The sequence below is a fragment of the Thermobia domestica genome, chromosome 8 (assembly GCF_964235325.1).
Source record: "Thermobia domestica chromosome 8, izTheDome1.hap1.1, whole genome shotgun sequence".
In the NCBI taxonomy this organism is placed as follows: Eukaryota; Metazoa; Arthropoda; class Insecta; order Zygentoma; family Lepismatidae; genus Thermobia; species Thermobia domestica.
Genome location: NC_137461.1, coordinates 59,100,821 through 59,123,155, shown reverse-complemented (window position 1 = coordinate 59,123,155; position 22,335 = coordinate 59,100,821). Strand labels below are relative to the sequence as shown.

At 37.5% G+C, this 22,335-nt stretch overlaps 1 long non-coding RNA gene across 4 annotated transcripts in view; it reads right to left on the bottom strand.

Annotated features, from left to right (window-relative positions):
• Positions 1-22,335, bottom strand: part of LOC145692931 (uncharacterized) — a 1,320,660-nt gene that overhangs the window by 614,902 nt on the left and 683,423 nt on the right. For all 4 annotated transcript variants that reach the window (XR_014132665.1, XR_014132666.1, XR_014132667.1 and 1 more), the window contains exon 4: positions 6,114-6,143. This is a non-coding gene — a long non-coding RNA (uncharacterized LOC145692931). The remainder of the gene's footprint in view (positions 1-6,113; positions 6,144-22,335) is intronic.

Below are 22,335 nucleotides of genomic sequence, written 5' to 3'. Positions count from 1 at the left end.
ATGGCCAGAAGTGATGCTTTACCACTCAGCCACCTTACCTAAACAAGTAAAAGACAATACAATGAAATCTAAGTGTTCCACACTTAGTTTTATAATTATTTTTTTTTACATACATTGGTATATGGAATAAATAGCACAAGTTATACTACATAGATGATCCAGATGTATAGCCAAATTAACCAGATGGTGTAATTAGAGAGCATAAGCTTAACAGCTTTTACTATAAAAGGCGTTCAGGAACAAGGGAATCAATTCACATTACCATGAGAAAAAGATAAATGAACTTTGTATGGAACCTTTACATGGGAAAAGAGGCAATATAGTTTGTACAGTACGCTAAAGTACATGGAAAGGGAGACATAAAGTTTGTACAGTATGCTTAAATACATGGAAAAAGAGGAATAAAGTTTGTACAGTACGCTTAAGTACATGGAAAAAGAGACAAAGTCGGTCAAATTAACTAAATAGTTAAGTTTGAGAGACGGTCAGGTTAACAGCTTTTGTTGTATTAGTGTCCAATTTAGGAGGTAAACTAGTACAAAATTATATCTACATAGAGTCAGTTCCAGGGGCGGACTTCATACTGCTACTTAGAGCTACTTTTAAGAACTTCAAACTCTGGGATGGGTTTTATTTATATATATAAAATAAGAAGGTTTCCTCTTCTGGTGGGGTAGGGCAATCGCTCCGATCACCCCCTGGATCCACCACTGGTCAGTTCAGATACACGGCTAAATAAACCAAGTGGTCAATTTAAAGATGTTACCAGTTTCCGTGTTTGTTGTACAAGCGGCCACTTGGTAAAATCGTGAAAGGCTATATGCGCATGGGTTCAGATATGTGGCCAGTTAGTCAGAAGGCCAATTTAGAGAGGTGGAAAGCTTAGCGTACTACCAGCCAGCTTCCAGGATAAAATAATACAATGCTAAATGTAGATGGATGTGGTCAAATTAACTAGGTCGACAATTTAAGCAGATGGATAACTGAACAGTTTTTACTGTACTAGTGGCTCATTAACGAGATAAGAGTATATCTACATGGGTTCAGTTAATTGGTTGGTTAAAGTGAAATTTAGCGTTCCTTTCAGCACTGAGGTTAAGTGGGACATAGATTTACAGTTTAATGTGTGATCCAGCCACTTGAGCGCTGAAGAAGCGTACGCAAACCATACAGCCACCTGGGAGCTCTATATGGGTACAGATATGCGACAAAGTGGTTCTGCGTAGTGTAGTAGCTAACACTCTTGTTTTTGATGCAAGCGGCCCATGTTCGATTCCCGGTGAGGATATTCGGTCGAAAAGGAGTAGCAACTTTTTCAAAATAGCCCTCCTGAGTGAGGTTTTCCTCATTCATACCAGAGAAATGCCGGGATAGAATCACACAGGTCCCAGGCCACTTCCTTTACTCTTCCTGGATAATGTGCTTGCAAGGGACGTCATTCTTCATATGGCAAGTATGTGTAAATAAACAAATATTCGGTCAAACTAAGCATGTTTGACTTGGAAAAGTTTAAACAGATTTTACTTTAGTGGTGGAGAACTTAGAAATAAAATAGTACAAGGCTGCATCTACAATAGTACAAGGCTATATCTATATGAATTTATAATTATGTGGGAAAATTTAGCAGGTGGACAACATAATTGGTTTTATTGTATGTTGAAGAATGTACACAGGGACTTAGAAATTTCTTGATACACTTATTTAAATAAATGGTTATACAATACATATAAAAGTTTAAAGCGATAGAGCGCTACGAAGTTCACAGGTAATAAAACTAGACTAAATTTAGGTCTACACGAGAACCACGCTATTTCCAGTTGAGTATGCGAGAGAAGAGATTTTTTTTCCAACCCCAACTGGAATGTTTGCAATCGAGCATTTGAAAAGCAGGTTGAGGGGGTAGAGGGGGAGAAAAGAGGAATTCTCCTGGGGGGTATACCATGTTTGGTCGTAGCTTGAATTGAACCACCAGAGGGCATGGTCAGACCCTGAGGCCGTGCACAGACACCATTGTTCCAACGTACCAGCGACTCTTTAATAATGAAAGGATTCGCAAACAGAATTAATCGTCCAAGAACTCCAACGTATACACTCTGAATGGATCTATAAACATTTCATACAACGCTTCTCGTGATGTTGGAAGATAGGGTCTTGACTGAGGGAAGAAAAAATACATATGGACCCCCCAAAACGTATAACGAAAGAAAAAAAAAGATACTTCTGAAAAATACTTTCCCATCCCACATTTCCTTTACGTATACTGAACTCTCTTTCCTTCTTGCTCTCTGTTTCACCTCCCCGTTAGGAAGATGTCGGAGCGAGCACAATAGCCTTGTGTTTGATTTTAATAAATTTCTGATGTGTTACCTACTCAACGTTGATGAATTTAAATGTGTACTCGGCGAGATTTCTTTCGTTTTTTATGTTTGCCAATAGATGAGAGTTTATGTATTATATACTGCAGTTTGATGAAAGTGTGTAACAAGACAAATAGTGGTTTCTTGTATATTATGACGTTTTATTCTTAAGTTTTATATATATGAAGAAAGAATAAAGCAAACCACAAAATGTGAGATTGAACGAAAATAAAGAGGAAGGATGAATTTAATGAAACAGAAAGAATAAATTACTTGTAAATAAACCAATAGCAACATACATAGTGTTTCAAGTTTAAGTTATTTTGCTTATCATATTTATTCCAAAATTGGAGTACCTCAAGGATCTGCGTTGTCTCCTATATTCTACAGTTTTTATGTTTTTGGTATATCTGCTTCAATTTCGATTTTCTGACCCGGGGAGTGCCCGGGGGCAAAAGTCCGCAGGGGAAAAAGTCCTTTTTGGGGCTTTGGGGTACTTTTTGTTGGAGTTGTGCAACATTGCTTAGGCTACAGAAAGATTAAATGGCGGTGGTATACTGTTCATGTTCGTAAAGGTGTGCGGTGAAATTTGTTAATACAATGAGGTAAGTTATATTTTGTCTTACTTTGAAGTCATATTTTGTTTTATGGGAAATAGTACTACAGTCTGTGGGAGAAGTTACGACTTATTTTATTGCTGTCTCATATGAAAACACTTCTTCAGTAACAATAAACACTACCTTCCCTTTTCCCGGTATCAGTTATGAAATTAGCATTTCATTGTAATTAAAACATGTACGAATGGGGCAAAAGTCCGTTTTTTTTCTGGAGCAAGAATGCGAATGCGGACTTTTGCCCCAGCTCTCGAATTTGTAAATAATTTTATTCTTAAATTTAAATTCCAATTTCTAACAGTAGACCTATTTAAATTCGTTTGCTACGTAGGCTTTCTTTAGCTTAACTAAAGTTATGTAGACCTGTATGGAGGTTGATCTTTGAATTTGGGCAAGCCACGCTCAGCACTGATTAGTGTACCGATGGCACCAAGGGCACTACTCATATTTCAGCGGTGTAAACCTAGGATTAATAGTCAGTAGTGTTAACACATACCCGTTTGTATTGCTGAATCCATCTGTTGAGGTGTGAAAAGTGCTCTTGATGTCATTTGGTTCATCGGTGCTGAGAGAGATTTGTCCTTTGCTATTAGAAACACTACGAAAAAATATGGTTTAAATTTAAACAGATGCCACATCTTTTTCGGAAGATCAAGAAAAGAAAAAAAAATGCATTGTCGCTTTGGTTGGACGAATGTACCATGGTTGGCTCTGAACTTACAATACACATGTTTTTTTTTTTCTGGGAGTGGTGGTAGTTTATTTTCTGATTCTTGTCAACAACGAACCTTTGTATATTTTTTCTACAGGGTGGTCCGTAAGTCTTAGTACAGTGGATTATTTTTAAAAAAAATGATAAAGCAAATCTGACTAGCGGAGGGCGAACTTGGGTAAAGGAGCTACCGATTGATGCATGCGTGATGAATGACGGCCATCTTAGATCCAGGTTACTTTTTAATGGGAAGGTAGGTATATGACATATCACATAACACTGTTTCTTGCAGGGGAATGCAGTCCCGAAAGCAGAAATGCGTTATCATGTCCCGTTCCAAAGTTATGACGCCCTAAAGTTGACGGTTTTCTGTTTCCTTGCAGGGAGAGCGACATGGCACTAACGCTGCAAGAAAGACGTGATGCCCCAAATTTGACAGTTTTCTTTTCGTTGCAGGTAGAGCGAGATGGCACTGACGAAGCAGGAAAGAATTGAGATCATCCTATCGTCTGGGGAAAGAAGCAGTCGTATGATTGCCCAGGACTTCAACGCGCGCCATCCGAAAGACCTGCAATAAGCCACAGCACCGTTAGCTACCTCATTAGGAAATTTAGTGTAACTGGTAATGTTGCCGACATACCATGGTCAGGTCCCCCAAGAACCGCGACAGATGAGGAAACATCCACAATGGTGCTTGCTGCGAATGTGAAAAGTCCGAAGCGCAGCACAAGGTGACATCAGGCGCACCACGTGCTTCCGTGATGAGGATTCTCCATACGAACAAATGGCATCCCTTCAAGCTGCAGCTTGTCCACAATCTTTCAGAGGATGATCCAGACCGGCGCATGGAATTCGCGAATTGGGCTTTGTTACAATATGACCGAGATCCGCATTTCCCAGCCAGCGTTCTTTTCACATACGAGACAAACTTTTATTTGGATGGGGAAGTGAATCGCCAGAACATGCGATATTGGTCGCATGCAAACTCACATGCGATCAATCCTTGCAAGAGGGTTACCTCTTCTCATATCATGGTGTGGTGTGGCATATGGAACACGTCGATCATAGGACCCTTATTCATTCTTGGTACCCTAAATGGTGTCCGATATCTGGACATGTTACAAAAGTTGGTGTTTCCGTTGCTTTTCCGTCCTGATGTAACCTTGCCGTGATATTTTCAGCAAGATGGTGCCCCACCGCACTATGCGCTGTCTGTGTGGGAATGCTTGGACCTGCCTTTTCCTGGACGTTGGATCAATCGCCGAGGCCCTGTGGTGTGGCCAGCCCGGTCGCCGGACCTCATTCCCCTGGATTTTTTATGGGAACACTTAAAATACCTGCTATATCAGGAGAGTATTCGGGACGTTGCATACCTACAGGGACGTATTCAGGACGCCTGTGATAGCATCACCCCAGCTGTGTTGTTACGGTTCAGGAGGACTGGATTAAGGGACTCCGGTCTGTGCTGCAATGGACGAAAAACATGTGGAGCACAACCTGTAGGTGGGACTTTGGAGCATCATAACTTTGGAACGGGACATGATAACGCATCTCTGCTTGCGGGACTGTATTCCCCTGCAAGAAACAGTGTTAATTGATGTCACAAACCCTCCTTCCCATTTGAAAAATTAAAAACGATTCAAGATGGCCGCCATTCACCACGCATGCATCAATCGGTAGTTCCTTTACCCAAGTTCGCCCTCTACTAGTCAGATTTGCTTTACTCATTTTTGTTTCCAAAATTATCCACTGTACAGAGACTTATGGACCACCCTGTAGTTTATCAATAAGAGGAATAACTTCATACTTTGTATGTTAATTGAGTTTTTCTCAAGTGAAATAAACTTACGAAGAATCACTTCATGCTTCGTATGCTCTTTGTTTATCTTAAGATTCTTGTAGAAAGCAAAATAATTCAATAAAAATGCCTGTATATCGATTTCCAACTTCGTGTATTTCAGCGGACTTTTGCCCCATTGCGATAGGACTTTTTCCCCCTATACTGGGGTAAAAGTCCGAATTTGTCCATCCTTTTTTAAATTGCTGTATCTTATTAAGTAATAAATTGGTAGGCTTTCTAGCACCTTCAAAATATAGAGGAATGTTCACTTATACTTCTGTGCACAATTCGTTATTTTACCGTTATATATTTCTGCTCCAGCGCAATTCAAACACCAAACTGCGGCTTTTTTTGCCCCCGCTTACTCTAATCATAGAGGCAGGAAAGACGCAAGCTGTAGACTAGTAATATTGTTCAAGGCAATATGAAAAATTGATCATTATATTGAACACTGGGCGACACTCAACTTCAGTAATTATTATTTTCGAAAAATATAACATTTATTCAGAATCAAAGTGAGGCTGCTCATGGGCGAGATTAATGCATATTAAATATCTATGTTAGCCTTACTTATTTACTTATTTACATACCTATTAGAAGCCATTACAGCTGTAGTTCGCCTGAAAGAGAAAAGAAGAAAATATCAATGAATTATGAAGAACTAAAAAATTCTTTGAAATATAGGTTTATTCAGTAGTTTAAGAATTGAAAGTTAAGTGTACGTATTGTTGGTTATTGTATATTAACAAATCTTGTCGCGGTGAACTTATAATGGAGTGAAATCTTTCCGTTTCACGATTATGCTCTTTTAGGCTAAGGGAGACGGGTGATTAAGGCAAGTAATGATGATGGAATAATTGGTGGAATGAGAACGTGAAAGGAAACAGAAGTAGCCCACGGGCACGATGTATTCCACCACAAATTTATTTAGCCGGAAATCGAACCAGCGACCACAAGTACCAGAGGTAAGCGCTGTACCACAAAGCCACCGTGTTTCCTCTGAAATTACAAGCAAATCTTCGCAACACAAAGATATAAATAGGACACAACATCTATAAAAAAAAGAAAAAAAATCTGGAACATGAATGGTTGAAGTTTCTTTTAAATATTTCGGGATGATCTTAGCAGATAGGTGCTTGTTCAAATAGTTAAGTGCTGATTCCAACTTCCGTCCTGTCCTATTTCTTTTACTTATAGACTATAATGAATATTATTAGCTAAACTAAATAAGAAGAAATTAAATTATAAGAAGTACGCGTCACTGTTAGGATTGTGTGTCACAGTTAGGGGAAGTAAAACAACTATAGATACAACATATTTTCTTTATCAGTAAATACATAAGTAAAACTGTTTCAAAAGAATAATCATTAACATAGGAACGATATGCATCTTAGCGCCATAAAAATTATTTTTTTCTTTGATTTCCTATAAAACTACGCATAAGAATTCACAATTATAGTGAAACAAAAAATTATAGTTTACGAGTTCATAATAATTTTCAGGTTTTATATCTCAGACTCCACGAAAAAAAGAACAATGGTTCTAATGCAACGTTGTCGAGTGAAAACGGGTATAGCTAAGATGCAATACAGCGCGAGCACTTGTTACATAAATTGACGTGATTTTGTACAAAGACACAGCCATCTAATTTGCTAACAGCGTTTAAAGGGAACTTGTTATAAACGTTGTTTCTTAACACAGTCGCTATTTTTACTGATATGGCCGAGTTTTACATGTATTGTACTAAAACTGCGTTTCTCAAACTGTGCTTCTGGAGGTATGCCATTGTAGTTCTCTTAGATTGAACATTAGTCCAAAAAAGACAGAAAAAATCTAGTGAATTGTGTAACATACATTAGATATAAAGATTATGCAAATAATAAATTATACAACTTAACGAGGTAAAAATAACACAAATTCTAATAGATTATAACGATGTAAGATTTATTATTATAAGCAGTATATGCGTCACTGTAAGGTTTGTTTGATACTGTTAGGAAAAATCAACAGGAATAGAAACCATCTTATACTTAACAATGTATACGAGGTGGGCTCAAAAAAAAAAAAAAAATCGAACTTTTTAGATAGCAGGCCACCATGCGTACATAGCGTCATACGTTGGTTCAAATTCCTTTTTTTATTGGGTTCCGATCTATACGTTAGTTGTCCAGTTACTACCAATTGAGTGACGTCGTGGATAACCTGCTCGTCGGATCAGTGAAAAAGTAACAATTGAGGAAGTTGGAGAAACTGTGTGAAATTTCGCGTAAAACTTGGAAAAATTTCCACAGAAATATTCCAACTGCTTAACCATGCACAGAAGGACGACTGCATGAGCTGAACGCAGTGCTATGATTGATTGGTTTAGGCGTTTTACGAAAGGCAGAAGTTTGCTTGCCGAAGGTTCAAGAACTGGACGAACTCCAACGTCAGCAGAGGACAAACGCGTGCGCGTTGCAAATTAATGAAAATTGTCGTTTAACTGCTTGTAAGGTTGTTGAAGACGTTGATATAAGTGTAGAACCTTGCCATCCAATTCTGAGTGAAAAAAAAAAAAACATGCAAATTAACTAACCGAACATCTCGCTTCCGTTGTGCTCCACGCACCTTATTCTCCGGACTTGGCCCTGAAATACCTTTTTCTATTTTCCAAACTTAAAACCACTTTGAAAGGACGTCGTACACAATTCACACAGGAAATTCAGGAAAATATGATAACAGTACTGCACGCCGGCGATTTTTAATGATTTCCAACAGGCGTTCGAAAATTGGAAGAAACAATAGAAACAGTGTATTAACAATAAAGGGGAGTACTTTGAAGAAGGTAGTGGTTGAAAGTTTGTATAATGAGAAATAAAGCAAGAACAGCAGGAGTTCAGTATTTTTTGAACATACCTCGTATATTTTCCATAAATAATTCATTAAAAGAAATAAACAAATCTATCAGTTTAGTAATAAATGACTAAACTCTAACATCTTAAATTTTTTTTTTCCTCGGTTTCCACCAAAACTATTCATCAGAATTTATGAAGAGAGGGAGTGGAAGTCTGATGAAACCCAATTAGTGTGTTGAAACTGTTACGTGTTTGTATGTATTTTTTATCACATAGTCTTGTTCAGTGTGTTGTTGTGTTTAGTTTTCATCATCTTTGGGCAATGTCTGTGCTTCTGCTTCATGCAGTACAATACTTCACACGATGTATTTTATGAGTCTTTTTCTCAACTCTTTGTCCTAGGCCCCACAAAATGAACTTTTCTTCTTCCTAAAGATTTCTTTCACCGTTAATATTCCTTCTTTTATTTCACAATCACACTGATCATTACTGATAATACTACCGATCTATCGAAAACTTGTCACCTGTTGTATTTTCCCCCCTCCTACTTCTATACTTGACACCGACCCCTTCGTTCCAACCACCATGCCTTTTGTCTTTTTAATCACATATTCTTCAGGGCCCTTCCTCAAGTTTTCTAAGACCTTACTGATTTTCTTTTCAGATTCCGTAACAAGCACCGTATCATCTGCAAACCGTCTAATCATTCTCCCTATCGAAATGCCATCTTCATTACGTAAGGAGCTCCTTCGTGGCTAAGCGGTTAGCGTACGCGCCTTTGGCGTGGAAACCCGGGTATGATTCCCAGCGGGAGCTCATGTGGTTCGGATTCCGTTAGTCAGTAGGCCCCGTCTTATATAGCCTCGCTGATGAAAGGAACGTTAAACTCAAAATCAACGCAATTCATTATGTAGGTTCTTTTTCACTGTCTCTTCCAGATAGCTATTAAATATTGTTGGCGAGCGATAGCATCTCTGTCGAACTTCCAGTTGCATTCTTCTTTAAATTACAAATATTTCCAAAATATCACATTTCTGATAATAAATTAATAAGACTCAATTATTGTTTCCTGTTTAAAACTTTATTGGAAATTAAATTATTTCTATATGATTGGTAAATTAAATGAAGACGATGATTCTATTGCATATGATTGCATTCTATATGATGAATCCCTGTTACTAGCTGTAAGTTGTAAGAAGCCAAAACAGCTGTCTGAGAAAATCATTCTGTAAAGTAATGGAACTAGAAGAGAGAGAGAGAGAGGAGATATTTTTGTTTTGTTTGTGGAGGGAGACCTTGGCTGCTGCATCCGAACGTATCAGCAGGACCCATGAAAGGCCAAGGGCGGTTTCTTTTCTTCCTCTTTGTAGGCAAGACCAGTGAAGCTGAATTGACGGGATAAGAGCGGACACTAATAACACACTACGTTCTTCATCCTGGAAAAGAACGAGATACGAGAGTCAGAAAAAAAAATACATGCTCGTAAGCTCAAGGGTGCATTGCTATGGTTATTGGGTTGTACCCTAAGCACGAGAAAAAGAACCCTCTGTTTTGTATAAATGTCCATCTCTCCGGGCTCTCAAATGCAGAGGAAGTATTAACCTAAAAAGTACCCTTAGAAGATTATCCCTTTTTTTCTGTACTCCATGGGACACCAGTAGAGCAGGAAAACACAGGGTATGAAGGAGGAGTTGGATCGGCATGTATGAAACAAGAACAGGCTTCAGGATAATCTGGTTGTGCTGCGCAAATAATTTTTTCACTAACACACACACACACATACAACAACATCCACATGACAGGACCGGTAGTTCGAACTAAAGTAAATATGATATTATAACGTATGTTCAATAAAGATGCCCAAACTCTCGAACTCAATAAATGAGTGCAACCCGTGTGAGCACGAGTTCTATTACTGGAGAGTAAGTCACAACCCGAGTCTGAGAAGCACGAGCCCATTGATAACAGCGAGTCCAAGCCAGTGCCCTTAGTGAGCGCGAGATCTAGTTAGCAGAGATGTCGTGGATCAATGAAAACTTGACCCACCATCCATCGTGACCCATGACCCACGACCAACGGTAACCCACTCTGATCACCACCCATCATGAACACTATGACCTACTGTGACCACTCCGACCCATCAAAACCCATCGCCATTAACTCTGACCCACGATCCACGTCCTCTTCTGCACTGACTAAAGAGTTTTACACTTATAATAAAACAAGACTATAAAATTATCATTAATCGGATTTTGACTTTCTACGATCAATCACTCAAGCACCACTCGCTTACAATACCGGTGGATATGACCTTTACAATATACAATGGTAAAGTGTTTGTCATGGGCTAAATTACGATCAATTACAATTTAATTATCATATATGATTATTTCCTTGTTGAATTGCGGATACTTTTCAGTGGAAAAATAGGATGAAATTTGAGTCTCATATCAAAGTATAGTAGACCAACGTAAATGAGAGAAAAAAATGTGTAAAGTTCCATATAATTAAGCATACCGTACAAACTTAAAATTTCCATGTAATTAATGTGACAGTACCAATTTTATGTCTATTTTTCTCACAACTTTATGGCTTGATTGCCTTGTGCTCTCAACGCTCCATATAATAAACATACGCTTCAGCAATTATTATATTAGAAAGCAGTGGATATATAATGCGAAGCACTGTACTTTTTGTTTTTCAATTAATAATTGTTTCTCACTTACTATCGATCGTTTTCAATTATTTTTGCACTCGGTTATTTTTTACCAATTTCCCATATAAAGAAAAGAAAGTGTCTCTCATAAAAGAGAAATGCTAGGACACGTTCTGTTTTTTTTTTTTTTTTTTTAATACAGAGTTAATATACTGAATTTCAGCTCCCTAAGTTGAACGGCTTGTGAGGACCATTTTTTTTTTTTTTTTTTTTTTTTTTTTTGCAAAAATTCAGTCTCTCACTCCCCCCTCAGTACATGTATTATAATGAAAGCGATATCATAGCTTCCCAGTTGGGATTGGGGCTTAACTTTGCAATTTGGCCGTGATTATCATGTACACATAGTTACATTCAATTTTTATATAATAATTCATATACTACAGGTGATTACTTTGTCCAGGAGTTAGCTCCTCTAAAAACGTACAGGCTGTATCTTGAAAGCCAAGTAGTAATTCCTATTGCTATAATTACAATTACAAATATCAATATCCAAAAGAGCCTGAAGCTCTTTATTCACTTAGATATACTTATCTCAGGTAAGTAAATAGAAAGAAATGAAAAAGGAAGAGAAATGAAGATCTTGAAAGTAAAACGTAGACACATTTACCAGTATTCAGAAGATGCTGTCTACAATGCACTGAGCAGAATGGGTCGGTGGGTCCAAGTGAGTCGGTGGGTCAGAGTGGGTCATGGACGATCGGTTGGTGAGAATGAGTCAGTGGATCAGAGTAGGTCACAGTAGGTCGCAGTGAATCACGTCCTGTTGACCCATGACCCACTCACAAATCTTGATCCACTGACCCAACCCATCTGTGCTAGTTAGCGCAAGTCTTATACAGGGTAACGAGCCCGAACTCGAGCGAGTTGTGAGTCTGAACAAGCGTGACCCTGACTAAAGTTAGCAAGTGTGAACCTCATTGAAGATAGTTAGCCTAAGCTCGCCCGAGCCCGAGTGAGCTCCAAGTACATAATCGCCATATTTATAAAGTGGATAAAAAGATTCATTGCAAGACTCGTAATACGAGAGTGTGACTGTTGACTTAACCGTATAATCCATTCCTATTTATTTATTTATTTAATTATATATTAAACAAAACGCTAATTCAGTTACATCATAGCTTACGAAAACAACGTTCATCGCCACAGCCACACGATACTTATATTAACAAATTTTCGAATAGTTCAATACTGGTGGAATACTAGCTGATAATCGTCTTCATACCTGATCCAGTGGCCAGTGCGCGTGGTGCTTTGGTGCATGTGCTTGATTCCCGTTAGGAGATTACAGAGCGCATTCCAGTATTTAAGATCCTACTTTAAACTGTAAATCTCGTCCTATAGGTCTTTTATTGCTGCTGAAAAAGAACGTAAATACCAATCAATCATTAATCTTTCTGATAATCAGTTTTATCTTCTAAACTCTGTAACACGGGTATGTTGATACAACTCAAAACACTACTTCGTTTAGCCATTTCTTCATCTTTAGTAGTTTGGTTCCTATAATCCGTGACAGCCGAACTGGCGGATGGTGTCAACCAATGAGTCCACAGCGCACTGTTGCCAAACCTCCGGTGAGAAAGCCAGTTTTCAACACAATCCAATACGTTAACCGTACGGCCGCAGAGCAAGGGACTGACAGCTCGCCTTTTCATAACGTTTTAATGCACCGCCTTTTTTTTTGTGCGTCTCGATTCAAGCGCCATCTGCGAAGACACTGTTTTCAATTTTGGGTCAAATCACTGTTAGCTTTTCTGGAGAATCCAAATGTGCAATAAGAAATAGGGATTCCCATTTAAAATTTTAAAGTTACCCCCCGTACGCCCGAAGGGGGTGGGGATAGGTGGTTGCATTTGGTATCATTGGATAGCTTTTTCAAAACGATTTAATACGTATTATTTTTATCTTGCTGATCTTTATACTTCGCGAGATATTGGACCGTTCCGGGACTTTTTCCGCACCCTGTAGTTTTTTTTTTTCTTTTTTAAGTAGAAAGTGTTCATTTAATACTGCCATGAAATGTTGTTTCTGTACTGGACTACTTGTTCCGAAGTAAAACAGCTTTGATTTCTGGTTAGGACAGATGGGTCAATAGTTGGAGAAAATCAAATGATGTGGACAATTGGGAGGCCTTTTCAACGTACAAAATATAAGACTTAATCAATGCAAATACGCCCACATCACGATTTCAAATCAGTAGATGACCGACTTCAAGTTCTTTAAATCTTCGTACCAGAAAGTTTACATTAGTTTATAAGAAATCGTAGTTTGTAGTTTCGTGGTCATTTTTCCACATTCTATCTTAAAAAAAAAAAAAAAAAAAAAAAAAAATGGTTTATTTCTTTTTGTGATGCAATCATTCTTTATAAATACAATAAATAAGTAATTTATGAATTTGAATGTATTATCTTCTTAGACTACAATTGGGAAGATTACTTGAAAACTTAATGGCATCGATCTGTCGATACATTTTCCGGCAATAGACATAAATAAGCTTACAGTATAGAAGCTTCCTGTGTTTTTCGGTGAAGTTACTCTCAATGGACGCAATATTTCCCCCTGTCTTCCTTGAGTTTATTGCCCTTTGTTAGTATAATAAAAGTAGAAGGTATTCTGGAAGAAATGAAATTAAATTTTTTAGTTTTACGTCTCACGGTTATACCGGGTAGGCTAAAGGAGACGGTGATGATGAGAAATGAGTGAAATGGTGGCATGAAGGAAGTGGAAGGAAACGAGAGAATTCCGAGGAAGCCCACGAACACGGCGTTTGTCCACCACAAAGTTCACTTGGAGCGATCTGGGATCGAACCAGGGACCCCAAGCACTAGAGGTGAACGCTCTACCACTGAGCCACCGCGGCCTAGTATTCTGTTGACGATTGTGTCCAATGTATGTAAAATGGTAATTTTAAATTTTAACAGCAAGGAATAACATTACAAAGAATGCGGCCAAGTTCTAAAATGAATTGGTGGCCAACTTACAGAATTATAAATAATGAACATCTTATGGAAAACATGCCGGTTTTACAAAAATAATGCCAAGAGAGTTAGATGGCCAACTCAGACAGTTGTTAGTAACAAATTATACTGTTATTTTCTTTTGTTAGTACTTTCGGAACAAATTTTCTGCAAATATTGTTTTTTTTTTTTTTTTAATAAATTGACAGCAATATGACGTTATGTATGAAGTTCTCCAATTGGCCAAGAGAATGTGTACGGGAAGGCGGGAACTTTTGCTGCCAACTGTACAATTAATATGTACAAAACATTACATGGCCACCGAAATTAATAATGCGAGTCTGGTTTCCCAAAATAGAACGTGACGTATATGTGTGTGTGATATCTATCGGAAACACACACACATATATTTATACGTATAAACAGATATTATTGTCCCAACTTCTTCATAGAGTTAGTATTAAAAATATCTCGTGTTTATTACGATGTCGTTGAACAGGTAATAAACTAATAAATGAAAAAAAAGGGACCAGGTAAACAAAACTGGGAAAAAAGGAAAATCTGGATAAAGAAAGGCAAAAGGGACAAATAAGGTAATTTGGTGAGGGATTTATGAGGATATTTTTCCTTTTTATAACAGACAATTCAAGCTAACACCTCAGAAGAAGGAAAAAAAAATCTGCTTTAATAACAACCTTTGGCACGTTGTTTGTACCGGTGAGTTTTGAGTGATATGGAACAGTTATTTTTGACTATTATAACTGTTCAAGAAATGTTGTCTTTTATGACCAGTTTTACACTGTGGATAGTAATGGTGGATTGATCATAAGAGGCACAAGAGTTGATGTTTGATAGACCGATATAGTCAACCCTCATAACAATTTTACCGAGCTTCACTTTTTTTTTTTTTTCGATCTGGGGGGAAAAAGAAAAAAAAAGTATATACGTGTTTATTATCAGAGGACTTTCCTATATGGCGGTCATAACGCACTGGGAGAAAATATCTGTTCTTCGGGATATAACGGGATCTGTGTGTGTATATTGAGTGGAGTATCAGATGGGGTGGGTAGAATGATACGAGGAATTGAGAGAGGTGAAAACTGTGAACTACTGAAACGGTTATCCAAGCTTCCCAGTCTCAATATGACTACATCAAGACAATAGGTTAAGAGCATCGTACAGTCGCTTACATTCACAGTTTTAACCCCTAACAACCAATGGGACAAAACAGTGTATAAGAGACAAAAGGCTTTATTCCATGTTCAACATATGTATGCTGATATTTCAAGTAAAGTCCACATTCTCTCTATCTTTTAGGCTGTTTTTTATTTAACAGCACAAACAAAAATAAACAACATAAAGGAGGGGACAAAACAGCTGATGTTGCATTAAAACCCGCAACAACCAGCTACCAATACGAGTAGGCTTATATGCTAGCAATACCATACGTAGAATTTCGTAAAGGAGGAGGAGGGGGAGGAGGATTTCAACCTCGCAAGTTCTTAAAAAGTTCGTTCCTGAATTCTCTATGTCTGTGTGTTAATTGCTATTTTTTAAATTTTGAGCCCTCCATTCCATACAACATCAAAAACTTTCTGAGAAAGTGTTGAAAATTTTCTCGTCACTCTTACCGTTCCCGAGATATTGACCAAAAAGTTTGAATTTCAGGAGATTTAAGGAGCCATATCTCAAGAACTGTAAGTTATAGATAGATGATATTTTGCGAATTTATCCGAGAAAGATAAGAAGGTGCGGATTAAAAGATTCACTTTTACATTTGAGGCGTATAGTTTCTAAATCCGCCATCTCCAATTTTAAAAAAAAATGAGGTAAGTAGATTTACTGGTATTCCTTTCCATGCCCTACATGATGGTGAAAAGAGTTGTTTGAAATGTCGCCACCTTCACCCTCAATTACTGCTTTAAAGTTCAGGGTATTCTTCAAAAGCCGCCATCTACACTCAGCAGTGTGTTTGTAAACCCCATCATCTTGATGCTATTCTATTCTATGCTATGAATTGAAGACCGACGTTAATGAAAAAAAGGTGCACGATGTTGTTCAACTCCTAACGAAACACTTCGGGGAGAATTGGCGTGCTAATTCAAACTTAGCCATTTATGTTGATGCTGAAAAGAGACTGACTGCTTCAACAGAAGAAAGTGTAGATGAGGATTAGGCTGAATGCCAGTGTTTCGAACATGATTCTGATGAGAACTATATCTGAAAACAGTATAAAGGTCACTTTCAATCCTTTTCTTGTTGGTAAAGGTGGCATTTATTCCGAAGTTCCCATCCTGTTATGTCAAGCTATGTTAGGTTAGGTTAGGTTAGGTCCCAATGGGTTAGATTAGGTTAGTGAGGTGAGGTTAAGTAAGCTTATGTTATGTTAGGAGACGATATTTCTAAACGGGCTGGGAACTTCGGAACTTGACCCGTAAATGTAGCTAACGTACTATGATTATAGCTTCATTTCTTTTTTTCCTTGTTTGTGCACATTATGATGTCACCCAACAAGTTATTATCGTTGTTTAGATTCAGTTTATCCCCATCTACTGCTCTGTTCTGAAATAGTTATCAGAAATTATAATAGTAATGACTTGGAAGCAAATAAACCCCAAAAAACTTAAGTACGTTTGTTTCAAAGTCCTCCATCTCCAAAAGTTGTTTTCAAAATCCGCCATCTCCAAACTGCTTTCATCAATAACCGAGAAATGAGATGAGAGAGATTTTTGTCATTTGGTAGTTATAATGAATGTCCAGAAAGCAGTAAAGTATTTATAAAAAGAAAATTTTATCTCACATAATCTCTGAGTTATCAGTTTTTCCTGTTTTTCTCGAAACCGTTTATGAAGGAGATGGCGGATTTAGAAACTATATGCCTCATTTAGGAATAATGACAGTTGTCCTTCCCGCTCCCTCTCACCATTCTTTTTAAGTTCGTTTTGGCAATGCTCTTGGAGCATTCTCAACTGGTTATTTTTGCATACTATCTTGCACCAGGAAGGGGTTATACCTCCTCTTGTGTGTATGCCACTCTATAGCAGAGATGAGTTTGTATAATAATAATAATAATAATAATAATAATAATAATAATAATAATAATAATAATAATAATAATAATAATAATAATATCGTAAAACTATTTTTGTCGATGGAGTATCTTGCCTCCCCAAGCAAAACCTGAAATGAGGATACTGTTTTAATTTCATCACATTCTGAATTCTTAATCCTCTTTATAATTACAAGGGTTTGTATTAACAAGAATGGAGATGGTCTAAGGTCGTATCTTAATCTATTAAGTCTGGCTACTTCCAGGTATTAGTAAAAGATCTGAGGGGAAAAAAAAAGATGTCGGGAACTAAATTCACCCTTTTACTACAGCTGTAAGATTTTAATTTGAACCTACTTCCAAACGGAAGTCACAAGTATTTTCTAAGCTGTTACCACGTTAATAGATTGTTAAAGGAAAATTAAAAGTTTTAGAATTGCTATAAGAAACAAGAAAATCCATCTCTCTCGCTGATTACTTTCAACTATCCTCAATAATTTGATTTTATTTATTGTGTGGTTAAATAAAGCTGACGTCTGAGAGTTATACGTACTGTAAATAAATAAACAAAGAGGAAGATTGTTAGGCAATCACTGTAGTATTTTCTCACGCTGTTTCTAGCCAACTAAGGCTATTGACAGCGCCGTTGCCGATAGTTGAACGTTGATTCTTGTGTTAAATATTCTACTATTAAAGTACTATTATTTTTGTTGTTGGGAAATCATAAGTAACCAATCAACCTATCATTTTTTAAAAGATTATACAGGATGCAGCAGAAATAATATCCCTGTTTGGGAAGTTAACAAACTCAAAACCAAAGTACACACGGCAATTGCTTTATTTATTTCTGAAAGGTACACAAAATGTCGTATTAAATAAACGTGTTTTGAAGAAAACATCACGGAAGAAGTGGTCTCCATTACTGATACAAAGTGCAAAGTGTATGCAAAAATACGCGCTGCATTACTACCGGTATTCCACCATTTTTAAAGAAATAAAGACGTTAATGATAAAGGCACGATATTCTCCAGACTACGCCATGGCGTACACTGAAATTGGCACGTACACCTCTGTTCGACATACGCACCCCACTCAAAACTATATCCGTACCAAATCGGGGGATTCTTTTTGCCATACTCTGTAAAATTATGACTTGTTAAACGTTCTAAACTTATTGCTAGAGCTACTCTCATTATTATTGCAAAGCCTTTGACAACAGCGTCTTCAACGCACCACGTCTTCTGTCCAATTGTCAAGCGCCAGATTTCTTTAACCGCATAATAAGCACTGACATTTTATCACCTAAATAACAATGGTCAAATTTGATTGGTTGGCACTCACCAACACTACCTATTATGTAACAGCAGTAATTTAACCGTATTGGATTAGCATTGTACACATGTAATCTAGAGTGCACTAACCAAGAACTTTGGCGGGAAGTAGGTTGAAACCAAGTCATCTATCATTGGTTAATCATTTCCGTAGATGGAAAGAATGACATTATGCTGAGTTCCAAGCTGGCAATTTATGGATTTGTGTGAGTGATTTTAGACACTGCTGTATAGCCTACAATTTCACAAGGAAGCACTCATGATGAAAAGTACGATTTTCCTTCAGATTGCGTTCAAACTTGTACGATTTTGTCTGTTGCATGTTTTTTGTCCAACCTTCTACTGTCTACAGACCGTGCTAAGGGTTTAGTGGACTACAGTGTAAGGCTTTCTACATGGCTAAATGGCTTACGTACTAGGAAAGGGATATTGAACTACATGCAAAACAAAAATGTGATTACGGTGAACCACATCTAAGCTGGCCAACATCGATCCTAATAAAAACTATCCAACATATCTCACATATGGTTGAGTTACAAAAGAGGTCAGCTTTACAGAATTTTTACTGTATCTCGCTGTTTGCTCCATAGTGTCAGAGGATAGAGATCCGAAAAATTCACCAAAATCTTATTGTTACATTCACTGTTAAGAACTACTGAAACGAATTAACAACATTAACTGCGAAATGACTTCATGTTACTAAAACCTCTTATTTTAATCATGATTCTGATTATATTATTAAACAAATGAATAAATATGGGTACAGCGCGTGTCTTTGGTGTACTAAGTTTCGAATTTCACTCTCGATGGGCAGGGCCGGATTTCCCAATAGGCCCGGTAGGCCCGGGTCTATGGGCGCAAGCTCCCAGGGGGCGCACGGCCGAGAGAAAAAAATTAAAAAAATATTTAGTAATAAAAATAAATAGCCATAACTTAACATATTTTTTGAATTGATTTTAAAAATCAGGCTAATAAAGCATTCTGATTTTGAAGTTCATTGGAACAAATAATTGTTGGTAAAGTTCACCAATCTTTTGTTAATACATTAACGGTATTTTGTTAAGCCCAGAACCAAGTAAATTCCTCAAAAAACTTGCAATGATAAAATTGCATCGTGGAGTGGTGTTTAAGTAATTAACATATAGGCCGGATATAATTTTTTAATAAAGGTTTTTAGGAAAGTAACTTTAACCAGACTAGGGGGCGGAAAAAATTATTGGGCCTAGGGGCGCCAAAATGCTAAATCCGGCCCTGTCGATGGGAGACATAGAAGTATTTACATTGGTTCGGATCCCACTTTAATCTGTGGGTTCCGTTCTATATAATAATCGATCAATCGCTTTGCCATCTGCAAGTTCTGAATTTGAATCTTGTGGCCGTAAATTCTGTGTGAAGTTTTTTTTATAGTTACTGTATTTTTACAGATAGACTCTAAAAGCTTTGTTGTCCAGAAGACGAAACCTACGCGAAAAGTTGTAGTTACGTTTATGGGGAGTTGCCTGCTTGGTTACTCGTGGCTCGCTGAGCTCGGTGATCGGCTGGTGGTGATTGGCTATCTTCTTACTACACCCCCAGTGACGAGCAGGTCCAAGCGCGGGAAGGCAACGGTGTTATACCTTCTGGACCTGGACTTTAGTTCCCCGAAATCTTATCTCAAACCCTGTTCTAGCGTTATATGATTCATAGTAAAAAAAACTATAAATGGATAAAGTGATTATACGAACACAACGAAAAACATTTATCTACGTTTAAAAGATACGCAAGTCATTACATAATATACTCCAATAATAAACAGGGTTTAAATGTTGTTATATCGTCTTCTTAGGGGACAAGGTGGCTCAGTGGTAGAGCTCTTACCTCTGATGCGTGGGAGACCCTGGTTCGATCCCCGGCCAAGTAAGTTTGTGGTGAACAACATAGTGTCCGTAAGGTTTCTCGGAGTACTCCTGTTTCCTTCCACATTCTCATTACCCCAATTTTTCATCATCCTTCACTTGTCTTAATCACAGTCTTTCTTAGTCTAAAGGGCATAATCGTGGGACGTTACACTGAAAGAAAAGATATCGTATTCTTCGTGGACCCCTCGTCGTGACGCGGAAGGATTCTGATCATTTCTAGATGAAATTATCAAAACAAATCAGGTCATAAATTTTGAAAACGAGAGGAGAAAATTTTCGGAACAAGGTGAGAAAATCCTTCCTAGAATCAAGATGAGACAATACTATAAAATATACAAGATGAGACGAAAGAAAAAAAACTTAATTCTTATCTCATGGGGCAACATTAGCTGGAAGACATTCCTCCCAAATTCAGTCGCACGTTACATTGTTGATTGTTCCCAGTTTTGTAAAGGCATCACAACTGTGACTAGAACTGTAGTAATAAATAAATAAATAAATAAATTATTAAATAAGAAGATTGGATCTGTTTAGCTTACGTAGGCAAGAGATAAGTGGAAGAAAATAATTTGCTGAAGAGTGTGAAAAAGAAAATAAAGGGATATAAAGAGATCATGTTAAAGTCATCTTTTTGTTTTGTTTTACAGAACATTTTCATGCAAAGGAGACTTTTATTGTCCCTTATTGACTTTCATAAGGGATGAAGGAAGCCAGAAGTAGAGGGAAAGAAGACACGTGCTCAGGTGATTTTCTTTTATCTCTTTCTCAGCAGAGAACAAACGACAGAAAATGGTCTCTTTTTCTTGATGCTTTTTAAAGGATCATTTTTATCCACTTTCTGCAGCGCAAGAAAAGAAATTTATTGTCTCTGCCGTAAAAAACGAAGAACTATAAAATTCTGCAATTTGTCGTAACTGTCCAAGAATATAATAGAGATTTGTCTTACTTTGCATAGCAATGGTACTGCTCCAGTTTGGAATCTGAATTTATTTTCTTACCTTATTCCCATTTAAATATCTTTACTCGTCATTTTATCCATAAAACCTCATGTACGAGTATATTTTTGTTTCACAGTCAAATAATTAAAACTCAAGACCTATTTTCGTGGTTTTGGGTTCGATTCCCGTCTTATACAAAGTCCACCAATTTTAATATATGTGGAACATGTAGAACTTCTTTGATAGTACCAATGGTTTCCTCTCAACCAAAACCAAATCAAACCATTTGGCGTAACAGCCCATCTTGAGGGCCTGAGCCGCTCCAACGCCATCTGTCAGCGACAGGCTGAACTACGTCCAGCCTAGCAAGAGCACGTGGTCAATACTAACCGGCGCATCAGGAGCTTTCTAGACCTAGTGCTGTTTTTCATTCTTGACTCCCAATTTGCCTCACGACGCTTGGTGAACGCCGAAAATAGGGAAGCACCAGCCGGGAATCGAACCCGGGGTACCACGTGGACGTCAGCCCAACGCTCCAACCATCAGACTATGGTGTTTCCCGGTTTCCTCTTAACAGATCTCATTACCTACGTTATAAATTGAACATGTAACGGAAGCAAGCTATATTCTCAAACTTTAAAATACTTTCACGCCCATTAAACAAAAACCGTGCGTCGACTAATTTGACTCACTCTCTTATGCCATATGTTCATTTTAAAGTCATGTAGGTAACGACATCTGTTGAGGAAAAACCATGCTGCAAATGCTACATTAGTTTGATCCAACCTCGAATTTGAGAAATGTATTCGGATATCTTATTATTGGTGATTTCAGAAAATGTCTAAGAGCTTTGGTCCATGTTCAGAATCTAGATTTATGTGAAACTGACGATGCATAATCTCCTATGAAACTGATGATACATCATGATACTGATATTTCATTGCTCATAACATTCCTAGGTAAATAAATATTTAAAAAAGAAAAAATAACACTGATTTTAAATACGACCAAACTATTATGTATTAGCTCGGGGTTCCAACCATTTTACCAGTTTCAGAGTTGGAGAAAGTGCGAGAGAAATCGGTAGTTTAT